The sequence below is a fragment of the Mauremys mutica genome, chromosome 6 (assembly GCF_020497125.1).
Source record: "Mauremys mutica isolate MM-2020 ecotype Southern chromosome 6, ASM2049712v1, whole genome shotgun sequence".
Taxonomy (NCBI): Eukaryota; Metazoa; Chordata; order Testudines; family Geoemydidae; genus Mauremys; species Mauremys mutica.
Window position 1 is genome coordinate 117,899,268 of NC_059077.1, and position 25,815 is coordinate 117,925,082.

General features: G+C 41.6%; 1 pseudogene; it reads right to left on the reverse strand.

The window, feature by feature from the left end:
* Nucleotides 1-593: 593 nt before the first annotated feature.
* On the reverse strand, nt 594-2,601 carry LOC123372259 (annotated as a pseudogene).
* Between the last annotated feature and the right edge of the window lie 23,214 nt (nt 2,602-25,815).

Here is a 25,815-nt window from a genome sequence, read left to right on the forward strand (position 1 = left end):
TTTTAAAATGTTTTAAAAACTTTTCATTTGACTGGAATATTTTTTTTCACTGATAATGTTTGGCTTTAGTCCAACCTGAAACTATTTTCCTATACCAACTTCTCAGAATTGCCAAACTGAAAATTTCCCTAGCTCTAAATCTTGAGGGTACATCCTCCACATGGGGTGCAGCTTCCACCATGGTTTCTGGGTAGAATTTCTTAAAATTAAATGAATGCTACATTAAAAGCAGACATTTTTCTAAACCAGAATTTCCCAAACTTTTTTGGCCACGGAACACTTTTTAAACTATTATGGAACACTTATAATATTGTTTTGTAGTCGTCTGGTTTTCAAATAAAAAATTACGTTATTTATGCTCAAATATATTTTATTTTATAAAACAAAGCAAAAATACAAATTTAAACTAACTTGAACTAACAAATTCTAACTGTAAAGTGCATATAAAGTAGTACAAAAATCAAGTGTAAGAGTCAAAATTAAAAACAGTGTTCTACTTAAAAAAACCCTGTTTTTATATATACACGAACACCAAACAAATTAGATGTGTACTAGGAAAATCTATTTTTATAAACAGAAATACAAATTTGGATTTAATGCAATTGGTGGTTCTGCATTTTTCTATCACAAATTTGCTTAATATTAGGAATAATGCTGGAAAGTTGAATCCTCATGTCAGGCGCAGCATCAAGTCTATTCCTATATTTGGTTTTTGTTGCCATATAATACGAAAATCCCATCTCACACAAATAAGTTGTAGCAAAAGGAAGGAGCACTCGAACTTCATGTTTAGCTACATTAGGGTACTCTTCTATTAGGCTGCTCCAAAAATTATTCAGCGGAAGATCCTTAAACTTTTGTTTCAAATCAGAGTCAGAAATTAAGTGAATTAGGCTTTCATAATCATGTGCAGTAAAGCCGATTGGTTTGGCTGTAATTACAAACGGATTTCGAACCCCGAGCATTATCATCAGTAGTTGTAGGAAAATATTCTAATAAAGAGGCCTGCAAGTCACGTAAGTGCTGTAAAATGGTGCTGGAAGCTTCTTCATGGACTGTAGAATTTATTTCAGTCAGAAATTCATGTACTGTAGGGAAGCAGTCGAAGTTATTCTGTTCTACAGAAGATGCCCAGAATTCCAGTTTCTTTTTTAACGATGAAATTTTATCCATTGTAGTAAAAATGGTCACATTCTTTCCTTGCAGCGACAGATTAATTTCATTTAATTTTGCAAAAATATCTGCAAGATACGCAAGTCTTATTAGCCATGAGGAATTTGTCAGACAGTCATTAAATTTTCGTCCTGAATTATCTGAAGTGAAGAATACCAGTAGTTCACTACGAAGCTCAAAAAGCCTCACAAGCACTTTTCCTCTGGATAGCCACCTCACTTCCATATGTAAAAGCAGCGCTTTGTGCTGACTACCCATTTCCTCACACAAAATTTTAAATAACCTGGATTGATGTGGTCGAGATTTGACAAAATTGATAATTTGTACTGCTTCATCGAGCACAATTTTCAGATATGCTGGTATTTTTTTAACTGCAAGTGCCTGTCTGTGTAGAACATAATGGCTCTTAGTGCTTTCTGACGCCCACTTATGATTCGCCTTACAGCTCCCTTCATCTTCCTGATCATTGCCTGAGCACCGCCAGTACATATATCAATACATTTTCCCCAACTAATTTCATGCTTTCTGATAAAATTGTTGATGCAGTTGAATATTTCTTCTCCGGTTGTGTTGCTTTGCTGAGATTCACATAAGAGCAGGTCCTCTTCAATATTATTATTAAATCTATATCAGACAAATACTAGTAGCACAGCAAGTCCCGAAATGTCAATGGACTCATCTAGCTGCAATGAATACTCACAGCAAATTTTCAGTCGGCAAACTAGCTCTTTTTCTATGTCATCAGCAAGATCTTTAATACGGCGTGCCACAGTATTATTTGACAACTGTACAGCATCATTTTTTTTTATCAGACTGCTCACTCAACATGCACGTTACAATATCTTTCGCGTAAGGCTTGATAGGCGTTTCTCCAATAGTGTGAGCTTCTCTGGCAAGCGCTATCCGGTAACTTACTCGATAAGATGCCTCTGTTGCACTTTTTTTGTCTGTTTTAGCAATTTTAATCATCAAAACTTTACAATTTCCAAGTGAGTCACGCTTCCTCTTGAAAACACGTATATCTTTGTCTTTGTATTCAGCATGCTTGGTTTCCAAATGCCTACGAAGTTTAGAAGGAGCCAATGAACTGTTTGCTAGTATTTTGTTGCACACGATGCACTGCGCATCAGGAACATCTTTATTTCCAACACATGTAAAACCAAAAGACAAATAACTTTCATCACACTTTCATTTCGGTCTTTTAACACCTGCTTCTTCTTCTTCTTTTTTTTTGATATACTTTGGTGGAAATTCTTTCACCTTGGATAACTCACTAGTACTAACAGATTTTTCAGCAACAAAAGACTGCGATTGTTCATCCTCACTTTGAAGTGTCACAATATTTTGCTTGTTTATTTTGGCCACAGTTGGAGTATCAGAAGAACTTGCTTTTCGTTTCAAAGTTCCTTCTTTCAGCCACAAATCCATGGTGATGCGGTTTAGTAACAATATTTAGAAATACTGATTTTTGTCAAATTTTGTTTGTCACAAATATTTATATTGTTTTGAGCGAAGCTAGTTTAGTTGTGCTTATCGCACACATGGTAAAGACCCACAGGTTTGAAAGTTTTGAGTGAATATGTTATATTCAACATGGCGTAAAGAGAATGATGTATGCATACCACTGCAGTTCGCGCAACCTCGAGTGGAAGTGGTATGACATCACTAACTGAAACATGCCTAAAAGGGGTAGACATCAACATGCTTGCGTGCCACGTTGTCTTTATGCCATGATACTCAATACGAGATCTATCAATAACTGGAAAAAGAGTTTTATGTTAAATTATAGTCATTCAAAAAGAATTGTAAACTATGCTTCAAATATGCCAAATTTAAAATTAAAAAAAATGTAAAGACCCTTTTTTTCTAATTATGATTCTTTCACGGAACACCTAGTCACATTGTGCAGAACACCAGTGTTCCACAGAACACAGTTTGGGAAACACTGTTCTAAACAAACAGGTGTTTTAGACCATGGGAGTTAGTTACCTGAACAATCTTTCCATGGGCGTGAAGGTTGGAAAGACTTTCCAAATAAACTTTTCACAACCTCAGTCTCTGCTGTAACAGACTATAGAGCACTATTAACTGAATCTAGTCAGAAGCATGGTCAGTTTCCAGTCTTACCACATCTTTAAAAAGGTATGGCTGGGGAGAAGATTGGGGGGTGGGGATGGAATCATGTGATCTGTAGAGAAGATGACTATCTGACTTGTGGTCTCCTCGATCCCCATCCACTAATCCTCAATTAAGTAAGTCTCAGGTATCTAAACCACAACTTTCTGTACGAAAATGATTAATTAAATGAGGGGACCCTTTTTGTTGTGTTATCATCAATCCTGCTGGGAAAAAAGAGAACACCAGACAACCCAATCCTGAGTTTCAAAAGAAAGGTAGGCTGAGGCAACCCAGTAGTCTGGCACAGGACTTTGCAGCTATGAAGGACTTTCTAACTACAAATTTGTTGTTTTTTTTTAACTCAAGATATACATGAGATTTAAAGATGTGGGAGAAGTCAATGCTCATTTGACCTATTTAGACAATGAATTACAAAAAAACTGCCATAGATCTGAAGGAGGTTAAAAACAGAAAATGCTTCCTTAAGGCAAGGGCTAAGGACTCTTGGAGAAATAAGGCCTCCTTGAAAATAGATCACATGGGAATAATTTGCAGTTACTGGGGGTCTTCAGAACATGCTCTCCAAAGTACTGGGATTAGATCCTGGTTTTCTCCCCTGGAGATTGAAAGGGCTTGTCGAATGGCAGAGGCCAGAAGAGAAAACCATCACCAACGCAGACCTATCATCTTCAAATTGCTAAGATTTAGTGGCAGAGTGAAGCCGATGTCTGCTGCTAGGTCAAAAGGAACTCATAAGTATAAGGATTTTAAAATTTCTTTTGTCTCCAGACTTCTGTAAATTTAAGCAAGAAGAGAGCAGCATTTAATGGCATCAGACAAACTCAGGAGATCAGATGTTGAATACAGCCTCAAATTGCTTGCCGTCTTCATAATGAAGATGAGACTGAAATACTTCAATTCCACATTGGATGTTTGGCAAGCACTATAGGAATTGAGGCCAGATCTCACGAAGCATGGTCTTCACATAAAGGAAAATAAAATGGTGAGTGTAAGTCCTGAAGAAAAAGAAACTGATTGGGAAAACCAGGCAATTCATATACATATTTAATAGTATTATAGGGGGTAATTAATACTGTTTGACAAAATATTTAGTATTGTTTGGTAATTAATATGTTGAGAAGCCAACATAAGTATATATATTCAAAATAACAATATTACTCTTATTTCCTTAATTTCTGCTCTATTTATATTATATACACCTGATGCTAATAGAGTCCTAAGTATTCATTTTGTGTCTTCTATCATTTTATATGGGCATTTGGGGGGAGGAATAGCTCAGTGGTTTGAGCATTGGCCTGCTAAACGCAGGGTTGTGAGTTCAATCCTTGAGGGGGCCATTTAGGAAACATGGGTAAAAAACTATCCTGTTCTGAGCAAGGGGTTGGACTAGATGACCTCCTGAGGTCCCTGACATTCATGAGTTGATAATTTTATGTTTTACCCATAAACTGTATTTATTTATGAGATGATGGAAACAATATATTCAAATTTATGTGCACATATAAATGGCACTTCATATTTACCTTTTTGGTCTGTTGGTATAAATAGTAATATACCACATACTTATCATTTATATACTCTTACTTATGCATTCATAACCATGAAGCAATAGGATTCATTCATTTATATACCTTGGTATGTGTAAGTATTTTGGTAAATATATAGGTATTTCTGGCGTATTCTGAAGTAATTCATATTGTGCATGGCAGAGAGAGGGCAGGTGCAGGCATATGGCATCTAGGATCTGAATGTGCCTGTACTGAAAGTCAAGGATGTTAAGAGTAAAGTGGGTTGCTTTTCTTTTGGATCAAAATTCTGATTAAATATTATTGACTTCTGAGTGATTGCATAAAGCTGGACTTGCCCTGCACAGAAAATGTTGGAGATGTGACAGCTCCAATGCAAACTTGCTTTACGTAGTCTTTTAATGTGAAAGTATATCTACATTGTGCAAGGAAGTGCCTGGTGCTATAAGGAGATCAGGGTAGGGGGTTCTGGGGCACAATAGCTTAGACAGGCCTTTGTTCTCATGTTAGTCGTACAACAGGGAAACATGAGCTAACACTCAGTAAGACTGTGCCTGGTCTGGTGTGGTAGTGGGGGAAGACTAGCTGTATTCTCCCAAGCAATGCAAATCCAATTCTCCCTGCCTGAGACATCAAAATGAGGCACCATTCACAGCAGATGTTCAGCATAACGTCACATGCACTCTGCTGAGCTGGGGGCTCCTCAAGTTTGACTTGACTAGATACAGTTTTGGGAGAGATTCAATTAAGGCAAACTACAATGACAGGCCGAGTATCCCAGTCTTCTATGTGACAACTGCTGAGCCACCAGACAACCCAAGGATTTATGGGTAGGAAGATCAGTTTATTCTCTCAGCCCATAGGTTGGTCCCTGCGACTCAAGCCTGAGACATTAGCTGAGCAATGTGTGTAATCTTACAGCATGGGTTCCCTGTGTTTTGTGGCAATAATGGTTCAAAATAGAAGAGTTCAATCTCCAGTGCTATAAATCCAGTAAAAACACTCAAAACAAGAGAGCCACATTTTTTAGCTGAGGCCTTTATTGCAGCATAGATATAATCTGAAACCATTAAATCAATGTTTTGATGTTCTCTAATGGAAAAGCTTCTTGCTTCTTTGCTTGTGCAAAATACCGAGTGGCTTGTGCTGTGAAGACGTACGTCCCTGCATATAATTGAAAATGGATGACTTGTAAAACCCTGATTGTAGCTGTGGCAATGGAAATTCTCAAAGACCTTGCACTGCAACCCCACAAATTAGGCCAATGCAATTAACGCTTTCTGCTGTTGCTCTCAAAATAGATCACTGACGCTCATCCAAAATCCTGTAATGAATAGCCCAGACTGGAGCCAGATCAAACAGCACAAGGGTAAGAACTGAGTGATCAAACTGTCACCGCATACCATCAATGAGAGAAAATGGAAGGAATATTGATTCCCTAGCGGACCACAGCTAACAGCTCATTGTCTGCCACTACCCCTTTAGGGCTAGATGGTGCCCTACAAAGCACCATCTTGTGCTAGGTGCAGCACGTGGCCACAACACCCATGTGTGGAACTAGGGTAGGCAGTGGGACAGATCCTCTGTTGCAAAGTAGGTGCAAAGAGTTACCACTCAGCTCTATGAGCTAAGATGTGAAAAAAAATTCTCTATTTTATATTTGTTCTGCTCTGGTGTAAGTGACTACATAGGGCAATGGAGAATCAGGCCCAATGCATCTAAGGGCTTGTCTACATTACCTGCTGGATCGACGGGCAGCAATCGATCCAGCGGGGGTCGATTTATCATGTCTAGTCTAGATGCGATAAATCGATTGCTGAGCACTCTCCCGTCGACTCCAGTACTCCACCAGGGCGAGAGGTGCAGGCAGAGTTGATGGGAAAGCGTCAGCCATCAACTTACTGCAGTCAAGACACCATGGTAAGTAGATCTAAGTACATCGACTTCAGCTACGTTATTCACGTAGCCGAAGTTGCACAACTTAGATCGATTTCCCCTCCCCTCCCAGACCTAAAGGAGGGACAATCCACTCCTAATATATAGGCTGCAGCACCCAGGAGGATGGTGCACCCTGTTTCCTCTCGCCCCCTCGCAGTTCTCCCAGCCTGCCTCATATACCAGTGAGGAGGGCAGGTAGAACAAAGACCTGATTAATTCTATCAGCACCAGCAGGGAAGCAGTCCCTGTTCTCCCATTGATGCAGGGACTGCAGCTGTGACATATATTGTGTTGGGCACGCAGGTGGCAACAGAAGGAAAGAAGAAGGCTCCAAAGACCCTCACTTAACCCTACACATCTGTATTTAGGCCCATCTCAGTGTGCTTCTCCCCTATACTTTTTCTGGTGCTAATTTATCACAGTCTGGATTGAGGTACAGTTAAGATCCCAGCCTACTGACATTCTGGGATAGAACGATAGCCCCATTCAAGTTCCGGTCTTAATAAAATATTAAGGTTCTCAATTTGGCATGTAGAAGGTGGTTATTTATAAAGGTTATGGGTCCGACCCTTCTCTCTTACACTGGTGTAAGTACACCGACTTTAATGAAGTTTCCCCTGACCTAAAGCCGTGTAAAAGAGGAGAACCATACACCTATCTTTTAAAGATATCCTCTTTGATGATTATTAAAATATCAAGGTTTTCAACTTGGCATGCAGAGTCACTCCCTCTCCCTATAGACTGCCCAGAGGCTTGAGAAATTTAGCATTTGCATTACCTACCACTACCTAATGTAAGTATTTATAGGATGGATTAAAATCTATTTCACCAGAGCTAGGATGACACGAGTTGTCAGACTTGTCCTACCTGGATAGCCCAGGGTCATTCAGTAATTGCAGTTTCTTTTAAAGGTGGTGTCTGCAATTGAGACACTTCCACACCGAGGGGGGAGATTTTTTCAAAGTTACTTTGGCAGATTTGGGACCAAACTCCTATTAAAATTAACGGGCATCAATTCGATATTCTGATCTTTCAGGGAGCTTTGAAAATCTCAGCCTTACTCTTTTGGATGGCAGCATAATTCCTGGTGTTTGATGTGTTTGTCCATCTGGATGTGCGACAGGAACAGAAGTGCTCCGGTTTGGATGCTCCAGGGAAGTCTCCAAGTGAGAGTAGGTGTGCACAACTTCTGCATGTTTGGCCCCTAGATCTGGGCACACAAGCTGCCTGTGTGTCTTGATTGTACCTGTGGATTCAGCCACCATGATTTTCAAAATGTAGTGGTTGCTGCCTACCTTGTTGCTAAAAGCAAGTGTCCCTGTGCTACTCTGGGGCTCAACCACTCAGCAGGAAGCCAGGAGCGGTCTGGGGAAAACCCACACAGCTCCAGGAAACACTAATGCTGCTTAAGCAGTTACTGCTGGAGAACCAAATGCACAGCACAGAAGAGGCTACTATAGCACACACTTTCCACAAAATAGTACCTTTCATTAACAATGGAAAGCCTCATTAGAGACCATCCGTTTCCAGCAGCATCTTAGACTGATAGATCCCTCATGTTCCTGCAATCACGGTAGTATGAGCACCTCACAATCTTTAATGTATTTATCCTCACCACCCCCCTGTGAGGTGGGCAGTGCTATTATCCCATTTTATAGATCTGGAACCGTGGCAGAGTCTCAGTGATTTGTTCAAGGTCACACAGGAACCCTGTGTTGGACCCAGGAATTCAGCCCAGGTCTCCCAAATCCCAACCCTAACCACTGGACCATCCTTCCTTCATCACACTAATCTTGCTAGCAGCCTCACATACAAATGGAGAAGGAAGCAAGACAAGGGAGAATTCTGCACAGATTGTCACTTAAGTCGGGCAGAGGCAAGTCTGGGTTTGCAGCAAGTCACATAGGTCTAAGCCCCAATCCCCTCTGCTTGTCCTTGACTACCTTTAGTCACCACGGTACAGCTACACCCATCAATGGACAAAAACTGCTAGCGAATCAGAGCTATTCCAGTAGGTAGAAGATCTCCCTTTATCTACTGCTTCTGTGTGTGTGTTTTATCATAGAATAGCAGGGTTGGAAGGGACCTCAGAAGATCAGCTAGTCCAACCCCCTGCTCAAAGCTGGACAAATCCCCAGGGTTTTTTTTGTTTTTTTTTTTAAACTGCAGTTCTCTAAGTGCCCCCCGCAAGGATTGAACTCAGCACCCTGGGTTTAGCAGGCCAATGCTCAAAACCACGGAGTTGTGTGTTAGTTTAAGCAATTCAGAGTGGTTTCCTAACTGAGTTGGGGGTGCAGAGCAACCCATGTCTGGTGCCTAAATTCCTTAATCTATAGTGGTGGCTGAGCCATGCCACTGACATGGCTAAATCAGAGGTGCGTGGCTGAGCGTACGGGGATCTGAGGGTTTTTGAAAATGCAAGTTGAGCAGTCAGACCCTTCAGCCAAAGCTTGGATCTGCCTTCTCAAAGCACTCAGGGGACTTGAGTGCAACTAACAAGCTGTCCTGCAAATCCCCAGAGAACACAGGCATATCTCAAGTCCCATTTGGAACATGCAAGAGGCCACTCATGCCCATGCAAGCTTTTGAAAATACCAGCATTAATCCAGTTACACTCCAGGCGAAGCACTCTGCTTGATCAGCCTATACCTCCGAGTTCTACATTTTCTGCCAAGTACTGAATCCTTTCATCGCTACATGTTCATGTCTCGCAGTTTTGTTCAGCCTTTTATCATATCAGCCTCTGAGCATTTTGTTTGAAACTGACTGGAAATAACATTCCTCTCCTGCCTCCTCTACCCCCAGACAACCGTACCTGCAAGTGATTGAGAAACACAAGCACCTGTAGACACCTTTCCCTGTTGTGACAGGCTACGCTCGGATGGTCACCACTTTTACAAAATTATGATAAATCTTGTACAAAGTATGCCCTGTGAGGTATTATTGGAAAAGTCAGTCTGCTGAATACTGTTGCCCTGTTAAAATGCCTGTATTAATATTGTACATGGAGTTATGAGCTTTTGCTATGTTTGTTACTGAAACATGTTATGAGTCACAGACTAGCTCTTTAGAAACAACAAAAGAACTATAAACAAAGGACTGGCATGTCATCCCTGGAGACACCTCAAGTTGCACGTATACAGAAGGTGCAAGCAAGAACTTGCAATCCATATGAAGGACCGAGTGCAGAGCACTGGGGGTGGGGTGGGGGAGGGGAGGAGGGAATGGGGCTGCCTGACCCCATGACACAACAAGGACTTTTCCAGAAAAAGGAGTCAAGATATAAGAAAGAGGGAACAACGGCCCCTGGCCACTTCTCTTCTCCCCCATCTCTACTGAAACGAGATTGCTTGAAAGACTTGGAACTAGGGAAGATTGTTCCCAGGCTGGGAAGGGACCCCAGCCTGTGTACTGAGAACTGCCTGCAACATCCAGAGAGGTGAGAAAAGCTGTTTGCTTCAAATTTAGCCTTGGTAAAGCTTAGGAAACAGCTTGCAGCTTTTAATCTTTTATTCCTTTTTGTAACCATTTCTGATCTTATACGCTTATATCACTTCGAATCTTTCTGTAGTTAATGCAAATTATTTTAATGTTTTACCTAAACCAGTTTGGTTTTGGCTGAGGGGCTTGAGGAATCGACTCAGGTTAGCGAGGGCTGGTGCATATTCATTTTCTTTGATAAAATGATGAATTTACCAGCTTGCACTGTCCAAGGGGGACTTGAGCTGTGCAAGACATATGTCTGGGGTGAAAGGCTGGGATTAGGGATATGCAGGTGTCATCCTATACCTAATTCAAGAGTGGCTGACCATAGCAGCCTGGTATATGTCTGGAGGCGACTTGCATGCTAGAAGCTGGGTGAGTGGGCAGAGTGGCAGCTCACGCAACAAAGCAGAGCCTAGTGTACACCAGACTGGATAAGTAAGGGGGCACATCTGTCCTACGATCCGGATTGTCCCCTGGGGAATGTCACACCAGTCGGTTAATCCTCAGTGCTATTCCCAGATAAAGCTACATTGAGCTAAGTACACTAACAGTACCTAGGATCCAACGTAACTCATACAGAGCCTGATCAGGGCACAAACCAAACCCCACTGATCCAAACACTCCTGAAATCGGGAGGTGTTTGGATCTGGATCTGAACTTTTCAAGGATGGCCTGTTTCTCTCTCACACACAGCCACAAGCCCAATTGTATTTTAACCTAGTTATTTATTTATGTGCAGACATTTATCTGAGAGCTGAACTCTGCTTCGCTCTTCTGGCTGCAAGGGCAGAAGGTAAGACAAATTATTTCTGTTTCAATCTATGCAGTTTATCACTGCTTGTAGATACACACATACTTCCCAGCTAAGCAAGGACACTGTAGAAATAGAAGGGATTTTAGACAAATATTATTGGGGCATGAAGAAAGAATGAAAAATTAAGGACGGTTGAGTTTAGAGAGGGTTCCTGTATCACTCTGTAGATATAGAATAAGGGCCTGATTCTCTCATACACTAAGGGCTTCTTTTCACATAAAAGTTTTATTGCTTAAACTATAAAGTTAAAGTCAAAGCAGTACAACCCCCTAAGATAAATGAAGTGATATCAATATAAAAGTGCTTATACCTGTATAACTATTCCTATAGGGGAAGAAAAGTGAGCTATAAGGCACTTCCATACCAGTATAATTGCATCCACATTTAAAAAAAAAATCACTCTCCTAAGTTGAATAGTTACACTGGCAAAGCTTTTAAATGTAGACCAGATTTAGGATGCTTTTCATTGCCAAAGTAGTTTAAAGAGGCCTTAACTGAAATGAAAATTAGGCCCAAGGTAAAGTTTGTGTGTTCCTATTCACCCTCACAATAGGAGGACAAAGGGGCAGTCAATGAAACCAAAAGGCAATAACTTTAAACATGACAAAAGAGGAATAGCTCATTATTAGCCCTGGTCTACACTGGGTGTGTGTGGGGGGGGGAAGAATCGATCTAAGTTACACAACTTCAGCTAAGTGAATAACATAGCTGAAGTCGACATACTTAGATCGACTTACCGTGGTGTCTTCACTGTGGTAGGTCAACTGCTGCCACTCCTCCGTCGACTCTGCTTGTGCCTCTTGCAGCACTAGAGTACAGGAGTCGACGGGAGAGGGTTCGGGGGTCATTTATCACGTCTAGACTAGACGCAATAAATCAATCCACTCTGGATCGATCGCTGCCCGCCGATCCGGCGGGTAGTGTAAACATACCCTAAAACATATAATGTAAGAAACCCATGGAAATCATTCACTGATTAAGCAGTGTCATTCAGTGGCATTAAATGTGTCCTAATTTGGCTATGCCTTCCGTATCCTACAAAGACTAAGCAGACCTCCTTAACTCCCAAACATTTCTGATATAATACATGTAGATAAAATGAATTGACACCTTTGCTGACAGTCTTAGTAGAGAGGCTGATGACTGAATGGGATAGGGGAACTGAACTACCCCTCTACATCCTTACAGTGATCCCTTCAAGTAGTAGGAAGGGAAATTTAAGACCAGAGGAAATGGGTTAATAGTACTGTAGTTGTGTTGTTCACTGAAATTTTGTTCCTGGACTACGAAGGAGTAAAAACCAGACCTCTCCATCAATGTAATGGACAAGAACATGTGGAGATAGATGTTATGTATTGAACGTAGTCCTGACCTTATTGCAGAACTGCTTGAAAACATTTCTTTCCCATAGAAAATAAGGCAAGTTGCAATTCTTCCAGAGGTCCCTTATCATTTAGGGTTATAGTTGTGCAAGTAACAGTTTTTGTTCAGGAAGAAGCAAAAAGAAAGGGCAGGGAGAGGTAAGAGATGAAGCAGGATTCTGTGCAAAAAGAAAAAAAAATCTGAATTATTTTGTGAAGTTAAGAAAAACAAACTTGTAATCACCAATGGTAAGAGCAGGATGTATGTAGCTATACGGGAAAAATGAGAGAAACAGTCATGAAGATGAAATTACTTGCAGTTAAGTGCTTAAAAGCCAGATTTTTAAAAGGTATTTAGGCACCTAGATTAGATAGGTACTCTTTAAATCCCGCTAGGCACCTAAGCACCTAGGAATCCAAGTCTAACTGGGAAAAAAAAGTCAATGAGACAGGCTAAGTGCTTAAGTCACTTTTGAAAATGGGACTTTGTTGCTCTTCATTACTTGATTTTTCTCTGATTCTGGTAACTTTATAGCCTGCACCTGTACTCTGTTCTTTTCTGCTCAAGGACAACTTTGAAAATGAGAAATTAATTTCACGGAGTTTCTTCTTCCCTAGTAAAACATTTCAGTAAATGAATCAAAGTGTCTCAACGTGACTTTTGTCACCTCTGTGTACACTATAATTACATTGCTGAGTGAACGTGCATAGTAATCAGAATTAAAACACTCAGAGAGCTTAATTGCAAGATGGAAGAAGGGTCCTTTAGGTCAGTATACAAAGCTTTCTTCTTTAGGAGGGCACTGTTGGTTTTTCTTCTCACTCCCCAACAAGGACCAGCAAGTGCAAAGACATTACACAAATCTTTCTTGTCAGCTATTATAAGAGACTCACTCATTACCATTGCTCTTTCCTTGACTGCAATAACAGGGTCTCGCAACAGAAGCAGCAAAGGTCATCAAAGTCCAGTGTTCCACTGATCAATTTGATGTTTAATAGGCTGAAGTAAGAAGATTAAATTGCAGTCTGCTGTGACTTACGGTGACCAGATGTCCAGATTTTATAGGGACAGTCCCGATATTAAGGACTTGGTCTTCTATAGGCGCCTCTTACCCTCCACCCCGTCCCAATTTTTCACACTTGCTGTCTGGTCACCCTACTCTGACCTGAGAAGTTATTCAGTTATTTAAACATCAGTTATTAATTGCCTTGTGATCATGTTGGGATGTTGCACCAAATATATTACTGAAGAGGGTGGACACTTGAAAAGCCCTGGGAACAATTCTTTTCAATCCCTCCCTGAATCTGTCTTTGATGTGTGAACCTCCAATCTGGGAAAAAAGGATTGGCTTCTTAGGACCTAGCCATAGGAAAGATTTTTCTGCACCAGTTTAGCTATTTTTGTGAAAATCCCCAGTGTAGATGTGCTGCAACAGCTCTACTTACCCCAGTGATAATCCAATGCAAATCAGCATTTGTACACCTTTTTGTACAACGTCTCTAATACGGAATATTAATATCTAATATAAACACAGGAGGAGTCTAGGGTTGATGATTGAATTAGAATGTTACTTTTCTTAGACATAGTTCAAGGATACAGTCAATGCCCATACTTCCTTACAGAAAAGCTGTGTGTAGTGCAGCAGAATGGAAGTCCTGAATGAATCTGGTCAAGTTATTCTTTGCTAATAAGACATAAAAATAATTTAGCCCTTTTTTCCGTTAGCAAGTTGTTCCTTGTTTTTCCTTCCGCGCCCTAGAGATGCAAGAAGACTAATAGATTAGTCACAATCTGGCCGCAATCACAGTTGGAGATGGGATACTGAATAGGATGCAACAGAGGTCTGAGATGGCACCAAACATTCTCTCTCAGGTACTTGGCTGGCTGGTTCTTGCTCACAGGCTGAAGATCTAACTGATCACCAAATGATGGGGTCTAAATTAGCTGTTACCACTAATCAAGAAAGAGATCTTGGAATCATTGTGGATAGTTCTCTGAAAACATCCACTCAATGTGCAGCAGCAGTTAAAGAAGGTAACAGAATGTTGGGAATCATTAAGAAAGGGATAGATAAGTCAGAAAAAGCATATTGCCTCTACATAAATCCATGGTATGCCCACATCTTGAATGCCACATGTAGGTGTGGTCACCCCAGCTTAAAAAAAAAAGATATATTGGAATTGGAAAAGATTCAGAAAAGGGCAAAAAAAAATTTAGGGATATGGAACAGCTTCCGTATGAGGAGAGATTAATAAGTCTGTAACTTTTCAGCCTGGAAAAGAGACAACTAAGGGGGGATATGATAGAGGTCTATAAAATCATGACTGGTGTGGGAAAAGTAAATAAGGAAGTGTTATTTACTCCTTCTCATAACACAAGAACTAGGGGTCACCAAATGAAATTAATAGGCAGCAGGTTACAAACAAAAAAAAAGGAAATATTTTTTTCACACAACGCAGTCAGTCTGTGGAACTCTTTTCCAGAGGGTGCCAGAGGATGCTTCGCCACAGGATGCTGTGAAGGCCAAGACGATAACAGGGCTCAAAAAAGAACTAGATAAGTTCATGGAAGATAGGTCCATCAATGGCTATTAGTATCTGCCTTAGTCTTGTCTCCTTGGGCTGTAATACTTTGGTCTTATTTCAGTTGTTGGGTTTTGTGAGTAGTAGTGTTGTTGGTCTGTGATATACAGGATGTCAGACTAGATGAACTGGTCATCCCTTCTGGCCTCAAACTCTAACTATGACCTCAAAATTTGGCCCATATTGAAGTTATTCTGCAAAATAAATTGGTGGATTTCCACTGTACTCATCCAATTTACCAAATGGATGACATCCAAAAAACACTAATCTGCAGCCATTTCTGCATAAAAAAATTCAAATTTCCAGCCATTGGCATGTGCTGTGCTTTTGCATCCAGATTTTATGCTTTTAGACCCCAATCTAACAAAGCACTTAAAGCAAATACTTCATTTTAAATATGGGGTTCGTCTGAGTCCATCAGACTAGTTACACATAAGTTCATATGCTTAGCTTGGTGATGTGGTCTTGAAAGAAAGGTGCCTAAAATAATAAATAATAAATAATAATAATAATAAACTATTGGAAAAACTTGTGACAAATTACATCTACACAACCACTGGCACACTGCACAGCTGATGTATCAAGTACTATACACCTTAGCATTCCATTAACTTCAGTGCCGTGGGAACAACGTGGTAGCAGCAAAGAATGTGCGCTGGGGGACCGATAGCAAAGAGTCTTTAGACTTAATTACCAAGTTGTCTTCAGGGCGTCTGGGGCAGATTTTCAAAGCAGTGTTAGAGACTGAATTCCCACCTTAGTAGCAGTCATAGATCAAATCCCAGCATAATGTTTTGACATTGTGAAAATTATCATGTAACTATTGCTATAGATCTGGTTGAATTAATTCTAAATTGGATACATTTAGCCCTTTAACTCTTCACGATTGTTGGATGTGTTTGAAAACGAACTTCCTTTTATGAAACGTTTGCTTTGACTATTCACTATTTGTGGCATGGGCATAGTCACCTAAGTCAGGCAATATTGTTTCTGCACCCTGATGGGAAGGTTGACACTTCTGAGTCATGAAAATAACACAATCATTGAGGCCTAGCCAATAATGAATTAAAAAAATCATTAATTTTGTTGAAGCAGCAAAGAATCCTGTGGCACCTTATAGACTAACAGACGTTTTGCAGCATGAGCTTTCGTGGGTGAATCATTGTTTGTGCATAGATGCCCTTGTTAATATAGCTATTTGTATGAAGAGCCTTTTCCCCATTTCATTTGTATGAAAGAGCCCCTATCCATTCACAAATGTGTGTGATATGAACAGAACAGGCCACACATAGTTAAACCAAAAAGACACTTGGAATTTGAATGAAGAAACACTGCTTTGCAGCAGTCAGCTAGCTCTATTATTTGATGATTATGAATGACATGAGTATTTATTTTATACTAGCCAGTGTGACATGGCTAATATCTGTGCAAGGCACTTAAACATTTGTTAGATTGTCTGCCATAAGTGATCTAATGTTCTTTATACCTCACAGTAGCAAAAAGAACTTTCGATATTGTCTCGCTTGACCTTCGCATAAACAAACTAGAGAAATACAACCTAGATGGAGCTACTATAAGGTGGGTGCATAACTGGTTGGTAAATTGTTCCCAGCGGGTAGTTATCTGTGGTTCACAGTCATGCTGGTAGGGGTCCCACAGGGTTCTCTTCAATATCTTCATCAATGATTTAGATAATGTCATAGACAGTACACTTATAAAGTTTGTGGATGATAGCAAGCTGGGTGGGGTTGCAAGTGCTTTGGGGGATGGGATTATAATTCAAAATACCCTTTTCTCCCCCAACCTATTGCCCGAGGTGCTGTGAGTTGCCTAAGTTGTGCCAGGTTGCCTGCTGCCCCTCCGGGCCTGCGTGGAGGGGCTGACATTGAACCTTGTCAATGATTATGCCCTAACATTGGGCCTGGATCAGGAGCATTTCTTTCAGCAGGCATCTGCCTTCCTCGGCTCCTTGTATCCTCGTGAGTGCCTGGTCCTGGGCTGGGACTTTAACACCACCCTCGAAGAGTGGGACCGAGCGGTGCCCGGCCTCCACAGGTGTCCTCCAGGAGATTGTGGATCATTACTCCCTGGCGGATGTCTGGCACGACCACCACCTGGACAATGAGTTCACATTCACTTATGTCCAGGTGGAGGTAGATTGGTTGCACCACTCCCGGTTGGACTGCATCTATTTATCTCATCACCATCTCTCGCGGGCCCACTCCTCTAGCATTTCGACGGCCCCATTCTCAGACCATCACCTGGTGGCCGTGACGGCCTCTCTCACTTCAGAGAGGCCAGGGCCAGCCTCTTGGCATTTTAACAATAGCCTGGAAGATGGGAGATTCGTGGCATCCTTTCCCTCAGCACAGTGGTGGTGGGATGTGGGGAAGGTGCGTGCCCGGCTCTTCTGCCATGACTACACCCGGGGCGACAGCCAGTGGAGAGATGCGGTGGTAGAACAGTTGGAAAGGGAGGTCTTGGCACTGGAGAGACGTCTGGATGCCAGCCCTGGAGATCTATCCCTCTGCAGAGCATGCAAGGAGAAGCAGGAGGAGCTCCGGGCCATCAAGGAACATAGGACCTAGGGCGCGTTAGCTCGATCCCACATCTGTCTCCTTCGGGAGATGGATTGTGGCTCCCACTTCTTCTATGCCCTAGAGGAAAAAAAAAGGGGGACAGGGGCAAGAAGCACATCACCTGCCTCTTGGCAGAGGATGGTGCCCCCCTCACGGATCGGGAGGAGATAAATGGAAGGGCCAGGACCTTCTATGCCAACCTCTTCTCCCCATATCTGACCGACACCGATGCTTTCATGGTGCTCTGGGATGCCCTCCCGACAGTTAGCACGGGTGACCGGGACCGGCTTGAGCTACCTCTCAAATTGAGTGAGTTCTCTGAAGCCCTCCATCTCCTGCCCACTAATAAATCTCTGGGCATGGACAGCCTGACCACGCAGTTCTACCGCATGTTCTGAGACGTCCTTGGCCTGGACCTTATAACTGTCTGGGCCAAGTCCTTAAGGAGCAGGGTCCTCCCTCTCTCGTGCAGGCAAGCTGTGCTCATCTTGCTACCCAAGAAGGGGGACCACCACAACCTTCAGAATTGGCATCCCATCTTGCTCCCCAGCACAGACTACAAAGTTGTAGTGAAGGCCATCTCGCCGCGGCTGGGGTCTGTGCTGGCAGACGTGGTCCACACCAACTAGACCTATGCCATCCCGGGCCACTCCATCTTCAACAATCTGTACTTGGTCCAGAATCTCCTGGAGCTCAGATGTAGGGATGGTCTGTCATTTGCCCTCCTGTCCCTGGACCAGGAGAAAGTGTTCAATAGGATGGACCATGGGGCTCTCCGGGGCATTCTGCAGGCATTTGGCTTTGGACCCCAGTTTGTGGGTTTTCTCCAGATGCTGTACACCTCCATAGATTCATAGATTCTAGGACTGGAAGGGACCTCGAGCGGTCCAGTCCCCTGCCCTCATGGCAGGACCAAATACAGTCTAGACCATCCCTGATAGACATTTATCTAACCTACTCTTAAATATCTCCAGAGATGGAGATTCCACAACCTCCCTAGGCAATTTATTCCAGTGTTTAACCACCCTGACAGTTAGGAACTTTTTCCTAATGTCCAACCTAAACCTCCCTTGCTGCAGTTTAAGCCCATTGCTTCTTGTTCCATCCTTAGAGGCTAAGGTGAACAAGGTTTCTCCCTCCTCCTTATGACACCCTTTTAGATACCTGAAAACTACTATCATGTCCCCTCTGTCTTCTCTTTTCCAAACTAAACAAACCCAATTCTTTCAGCCTTCCTTCATAGGTCATGGAGTACTTGGTCAGGCTCAACTGGACCCTGACCGAACCGGTCAGCTTCGGGTGAGGGGTACATTGGGGTGCCAGCTGTAGGGCCTGCTGTATATTCTGGTGATCGAGCCCTTCCTCTGTCTACCCTGCTGGAGGTTGACAGGGTTGGTGCTTCAAGAGCTGGAGTTGCAGCTGGTCCTGTTGGTGTATGTCGACGATGTGCTCCTTGGGGTCCAGGACCCGGGTGACCTGGTGCAGGTGGAGGCCTGCCAGGCTACCTACTCGGTGGCCTTCTCCACCCAGGTCAATGGGGTCAAGAGCTCTGGCCTGATGATTGGGGTCGGGTGGCAGGCGAGTTCCCTCCCACCTGTACTTCAAGCCATCCGGTGGAGCGCGGGTCCACTGCTCTATCTCGGCGTTTATCTTTCCGCCACGCATCCTTCTCCCACCAGAGAACTGGCGGGATTTAGAGGCCAGGGTTGCTGAGCAGCTGCAGAGAAGGCAGGACTGCTCTGATGCCTTTCCCTGTGGGGGGAGGGCACTGGTGCTTAACCAACTAGTCCTGTCCATGCTGTGGCACTGGCTCAACATCCTGAGCCCGGCCCTGGGGATCCTGACCCGGCTCCAGAGGTTGGCTCTGGAATTCTTTGGCCAGGACTGCCTGGGTCTCTGCAGGGATTCTGAGTCTTCCCCTGGAGGAGCGGGGACAGGGCCTGGTCTGCCTCCACAGCCAGGTCCATGTCTTCCACCGCCAGGCCTTGCAGAGACTCCTCTACAGTGCAGATAGTCTGGTGTGTACTTCAGAAGGTGAGGGCAGCCTTATCACCTGCTTCGCAGGTTTACCTTGAGCGGGTCCTGCAGGAGAGTGCTCCCCGCCCACCCTACACCCCAGGCTCTCTGGATCTTTGCATAGGTCCCCTTCCCCATGATCCCCAACCCTGCACTGAAAGCACAATCAATATACCATAGATAATGGCTCCTGTGAGTAAACATACGTTACAAGGATATCTATTTTTATTTCAAAATAAAACCTACTGTCTCAAAAAGGAAAGGCTGCTGATGAATTGGTTTGTCCTTAAGTGTGCATTCTATGACCTGACTTCCTAAAAATAATATATAAAACTGAATAAAAATACAGCTTGAAAAAATAGGATTTTAAATAACAACTTAATATTATGATTTTGCCATTTATTACAGCAGATTGCCCTTCTTTTCTAGAGATGTGCCTTTGCTTTGGCACAGAGAAACACTTGCAAACACTAACATGGTTACAGAGCTGATGCCAAATTACTTTGTGTGAGGAAAGGACAGAGGAAGGCTGTCCACAGGGCTTCACAGAGATAGCTACTGAGTACAAAATGAGGATGTTATTCACAGGGTGACTTGATAGGTGACTTTCTTTGAGTTTTGATGATGGAGCAAGGCATGCTAGTGTAGACTTTAAAATGAGATCAGACTTAATCAGATCCACCTAGGGCTCAGTCTTATGAGTGTTCAAGTCCCATAGCACCAAGAAGTTATTTTCATGGATTCCAAGGCCACACTCTGGTCATTTAGTTTGACCTCCTGTCTAGCACAAACCATAGAACTTTTCCAAAATAATTCCTAGAGCAGGTCTTTTTAGAAAAACATCCAATCTTGATTTCAAAATGTTCAATGATGGAGAATACGCCAAGACCCTTGGTAAGTTTTTCCAATGGTTAATTACTCTCATTTTTAAAAATGTATGCCTTATTTCCAGTCTGAACTTGTCTTGCTCCAATTTCCAGCCACTGTATCTCGGCTAGATTTAAGATCTCATTATTAAATATTTGTCTCCTCCTGTAGGTACTGGCCGATTTGTTATAAAGTCATCCCTTCACTGTTTCTTTGTTAAGTTAAATAGGTTGAGCTCCTTGAGTCCATCACAATACAGCGTGTTTCCTAATTCTTTAATTATTCTCGTGGCTCTTCTCTGAACCTTCAATTTCTCAACATGCTTCTTGACTTGTGGACATAACAACTGGACACAGTATTCCATCAGCAGTCACACCAGTGCCAAATATAAAGGTCAAATAACCTCTCTACTCCTACTCAAGATTCCCATTTATGCATCCAACGATCACATTAGCCTTTTGGGGCACAGCGTCACGGTGGGAGCTCACATTCAGCTGATTATCCACCATAACTCCCAATCTTTTTCAGAGGAGAAGAGTTCTCCATTGTTTAATTATAGCCTCTGTTCTTTGTCCTTAGACTTATATATTTACATTTAGCCATACAAAATTGTATGTACATTTAAAATACAAATTGTTTGCTTGCTCCCAGCTTACCAAGTGATCCAGATTGCTCTGTATCCATGACCTATCCTCTTCATTATTTACCATTCCCCCAACGTGTGTCTCAGCCACAAAGCTTTTTTTATTATGTTGTTTTCTTCCAGGTCATTAACAGAACTGTTAAAGAGTGTTGGTTGAGTCACTACTGTTCTACATTTTGTTTCTTGCACAGAATATGTTAATTTATGGATTCTAAGAATATACTTAATCCTTTGAAATACCTTCTTATTTCATTCCATTACATTAGAATTTGTATAGTCATTTGTCATACTGATTGCCTCCCTCTTCACTCTGTGAGGAGCAAAGGAGTGGGCAATTTAAAAATCAATAAATGGTTGACCAAATGGAGAATAAACTAACCATCATTCTCCAGAAAAGAGCTGTAGGCTCTCAAACTGCTCCCTGAAAACTGTTTCTCCATTGTGTTTAATGGAAAACTATCATTTTACCTCTTGTAAACACTAATGTCTTTCTTTAATTGTTACTTTCCATAGAAAGTAATATCCTCAATACACTTTGGCCTCGATTGTTCAAAAGTAACTAGTTTTTTTCAAAGCCTCAATTTCTGGGTGCCCAACTTGAGACCCCCCTAAAGGTATTCAGCACCTACCTTCTGAACATCAGCCACCTTTAAGATCTCTCAAGTCAGGCACCCAAAATCACTAGTCACTTTTTAAAATGTAGTACTTTTTTATCTTCTTTTAAATAGATCAGAACATATGTCTCCAGTTCTGGGCTTGTAATGATCATAGAATCATAGAGTATCAGGGTTGGAAGGGACCTCAGGAGGTCATCTAGTCCAACCCCCTGCTCAAAGCAGGACCTAATCCCCAACTAAATTATCCCAGCCAGGGCTTTGTCAAGCCTGACCTTAAAAACCTCTAAGGAAGGAGATTCCACCACCTCCCTAGGTAACCCATTCCGTCCCAAGTGAAGTACTCTTCACTTGTCCTTGTTGAACCTCATGAGATTTCTTTTGGCCCAATCCTCTAATTTATCCAGGTCCCGCTGTATCCTATCCCTACCCTCCAGTGTATCTATCACTCCTCCCAGTTTAATGTCATCTGCAAACTTGCTGAGGGTGCAGTCCACACCATCCTTTAGATCATTAATGAATGAATAATTAATGATGCCCTGGCCAGAGGGAAAGGGCTTATATGTATGCACTCCCTTCGGGTGTGTTGGAGCCAGTGACCAGCCAATCAGCTAAGATGGATACTCCATTCTCCTCCCAGCTATACTCCTTCCAAGCTCAGGAAGGAGATACCCCTTATAAGGAGCCACAGCCCTTCCTCTCCCCCGCCCCCAGTCCATCCAAAGCCCACTTGCATTTCAGACTGTAGGTGCATTTTGTATCTACTCTCATATAGTCCAGAATTCAGCACACTATGTTCCTGGGAAGCTAAGCCAGTTCAATAACTCAGATCAATATGTTTGTTCAGTGTCACACAATGGAGCCCTGCTGCCTAATTGGTGCTTTGGGAGCTACTGGAATATAAACAGACACTAAAAATACAAAACACACAGAGCTACAGCTCCCATTAGTAAGGGAGTATTTTCCCCTTCAAAATCAAGAGCAGTTCCTGCAAGTTAATGCAAAGTTCATGGAAGTCATTGAGAAACTATCCATTGACTTCAATGGGCTTCGGATCAAGACTCTAAAAAGAATGTCCTTTGAGAGCAAATTACAAAAGACTGAAAACGAAATGCAGCACTGGCAAAGCTGGCAAAACTTTTGTATAAAAGGGTAGAATTTACAACTGATCAGATACATCTGGATTGTATTGTAGTTTCAGCCTAATTATGACTCCGTTTTTAAGGGCATAAAATGCCACGTGCTCATTCCAAATTTAAAAAAAAATGGCTTTTTTTAATCTCCTGGGTTTATCTTAGAGAGTTTAGAATCCATAATTACCTGCACCATATGAAATTAGACTGTTAGTTCTATGCCTTGAGTGAACATCATTCTAAAATGCAATTGCTCATAAAAATTCATTTATTCACATCTCTAAAGAAAGGTTTATATTCTGGACGATGTTTTATGGAAAAAAATCAATCAAAGGACTTGGATGATTTTGAAGACAACATTATGATTTCCCCCCTACATTGTCAGCTGAAAATGTTCCAAACCCGTTCATCATGCACTACTCCTCCCTTGCATGTGTTACACTAATAACTAAGGGGTAACATATGGTGTTATTTAGTAATGTAACCCAAAAGATTAATCAGATGACAAGATATCATTACAAAGCAGACACTTTAAAATACATATTTTTTTCTTTGCTTATTGGATTTACAGATAAATTATTCCACATAGAATGGAGAGAGACACACGGGAAAAGAAACAGAAAATAATGACTTTATCAATAACATTTTGCATATTGTCATTTGATGCATAGATATGCCTTTGCTAGAGCAGGTAGAAAAGTATTATATCTTTTTCTTTTCATTCAAAATTTTTTGACTAAAAAAAATAGTTTGGTTTGTCGTTTTCAAAACTCCCTGCCTCTAGGCAAGGGAAGAGAAAGGAAAAGAGGGGTGTAAGAGAGGGAAAAACAAAAGACCACCAGAAAAAATGGTTTTCAAAAGCTAATTTTTTTTCAATATTTTGGGGGGGAGAAAAAGTATAAGAAAAACCTCTACAGATGTTCAACCAAAATGAACATTTTCCATGAAAATGTTATGTCACTATATTCTGTTATTTCAAGGGAAAAAACTGATTAGCTCTACTTCTTGCAAATAAGATATTAAATTAAAACAAATAACAATTTGCATTTATCTCGATTTTCAAGCCACAACAAGAATTTCATTGACTTTAGATTAGTCCCTATTATTGGCTAGTGTAGACGCAACATATGACCTAAATCCTGCAACTACTTATGCATGTGCTTAATTTTATGCACATAAGAGTCTCATTGAAGTAATTTACATGTCACAAAAGTAAATGAATAGTATTCACGAAGGAGAGGATATTCTGTTTATGAGTGAGATCCCACACATGAAATGCAGAAGAGGGAAAGTCCTCAGTTGGTGTCAGTTGACATAGTTCCATTAATTCCAATGGAACTAAAATAATTTACACCAACTCATGATCTACCTCCAAGTCTATTATTGAAACAGAAACACTGAGTCAATGGGAATATCCATGTATGTCAAATTAAGCACCTGGGGCCTGATCCTGCAGACCCTTACACAAGTGGAGACAAGATCTATAGGGTTTTAAGTGTAGCTGAGATCACTTCATAGCAAATGATTACTTCAAGGAATGTAGGGTAGGCTTTTCAAAATGACTCAACATTGGCCTATCTTTACTATCATTGAGGGAAGCAGTGTTTCCTAGTGGGTAGTGCACCAGATTGGAACTGAAAATAGGTCAGCACTGCACAGATTGCTCTACAACCTAAACCATCAAGAGTGATTTCAGCCATGCCTGCGTGCAATAAATTGCAAAATTCAGACTTTAAACTTTGGCTGACACTGTTTACAATAGGGGAACTAACCATTCCAAAGTTTCTAAAACTTCAGCTCAGAGTTAAGTGACTCAGCCTTCAATTCCACAACTGAGGGCACCATGAAATTCAGTGGGGCTCTCTGAAGGCACATGTACTGTCAGTTTAAGGATCGGAGCCTTAGTTTTGTACCTGGGTCATTCACAATGTAGATCCCATCTAATGTAGACATTCAGGTTTAAGATCGCTGACTAAGGGGCTGTTGTAATGGTGAGCCTTACAAAACATTCTGGGGTGAAATCCTGGCCTATTGAAGTCACTAGGAGCTCTCACATCTACTTCACGGCTTCTGGATTTTACCCGTGTTGTATATTGAAATACACTGTAAACGTGTTGAGAACACAATGACCTTTTCTTTGAACAAGTGTCAAGAGCAATAATCAACTTTCAAGAATGATAAGATGCTGATTTAAGCATCTCCTGGTATGCTAAATATGCTTTTATATTGTGCTTGGAAACCATCCCCTCTGCTTTCATTAAAAACTATGTTGGACAGAGCCAAAACAATCACATGGTGAAAAGCAATTGTGACCATGAATACATTGTGAATTACATTTCAGGATATGTTTTGAAGTCTTCTTCTGGTGATGATCTGACTGAAAAAGTGCTATTGTTTGTCACACCAGAAATATACTGTGACACTTTCAGAACAATATAGCAGATGCAACTTTTAAAAATCAAACTATGAATGTTTAACTTTTTCAGCTTTGTGTTCTGAAATGGAGTGATCTATGGCTTTGTTTCTGAGAAATCTCATGAATCACTAAGTCATTTTCCTTGTATCCCAGCAATTAATCATGCCTTCAGAGACAGCCACCAATTTTATCCTCCTTTTATTCTAAAACAAATGAAAATGAGATCAACTTGAGAAGAACTCTGCATTAAAATATAAACTATTTTATGCAGAATAAAATGGAAACTTGGGGCAAAACCTAAGGTGCTATAACTGGGGGGGGGGGGAGAAATTCACCCATGTCCTATGTAAGTCATCAGGATTTACGCAGGACTTTAAAAGGTGCTTAAGTTTTTTGTGGCCTCTCAGTACAGGGGGAGTTTCACTCATTGGGTGAAATCCTAATGCCATTGAAGTTAATGAGAGTTTGGTTATTAAGTTCAATGGCTCCAGGACTTCACTCCTTAACTTTGACTTCAGTAGGTTCTC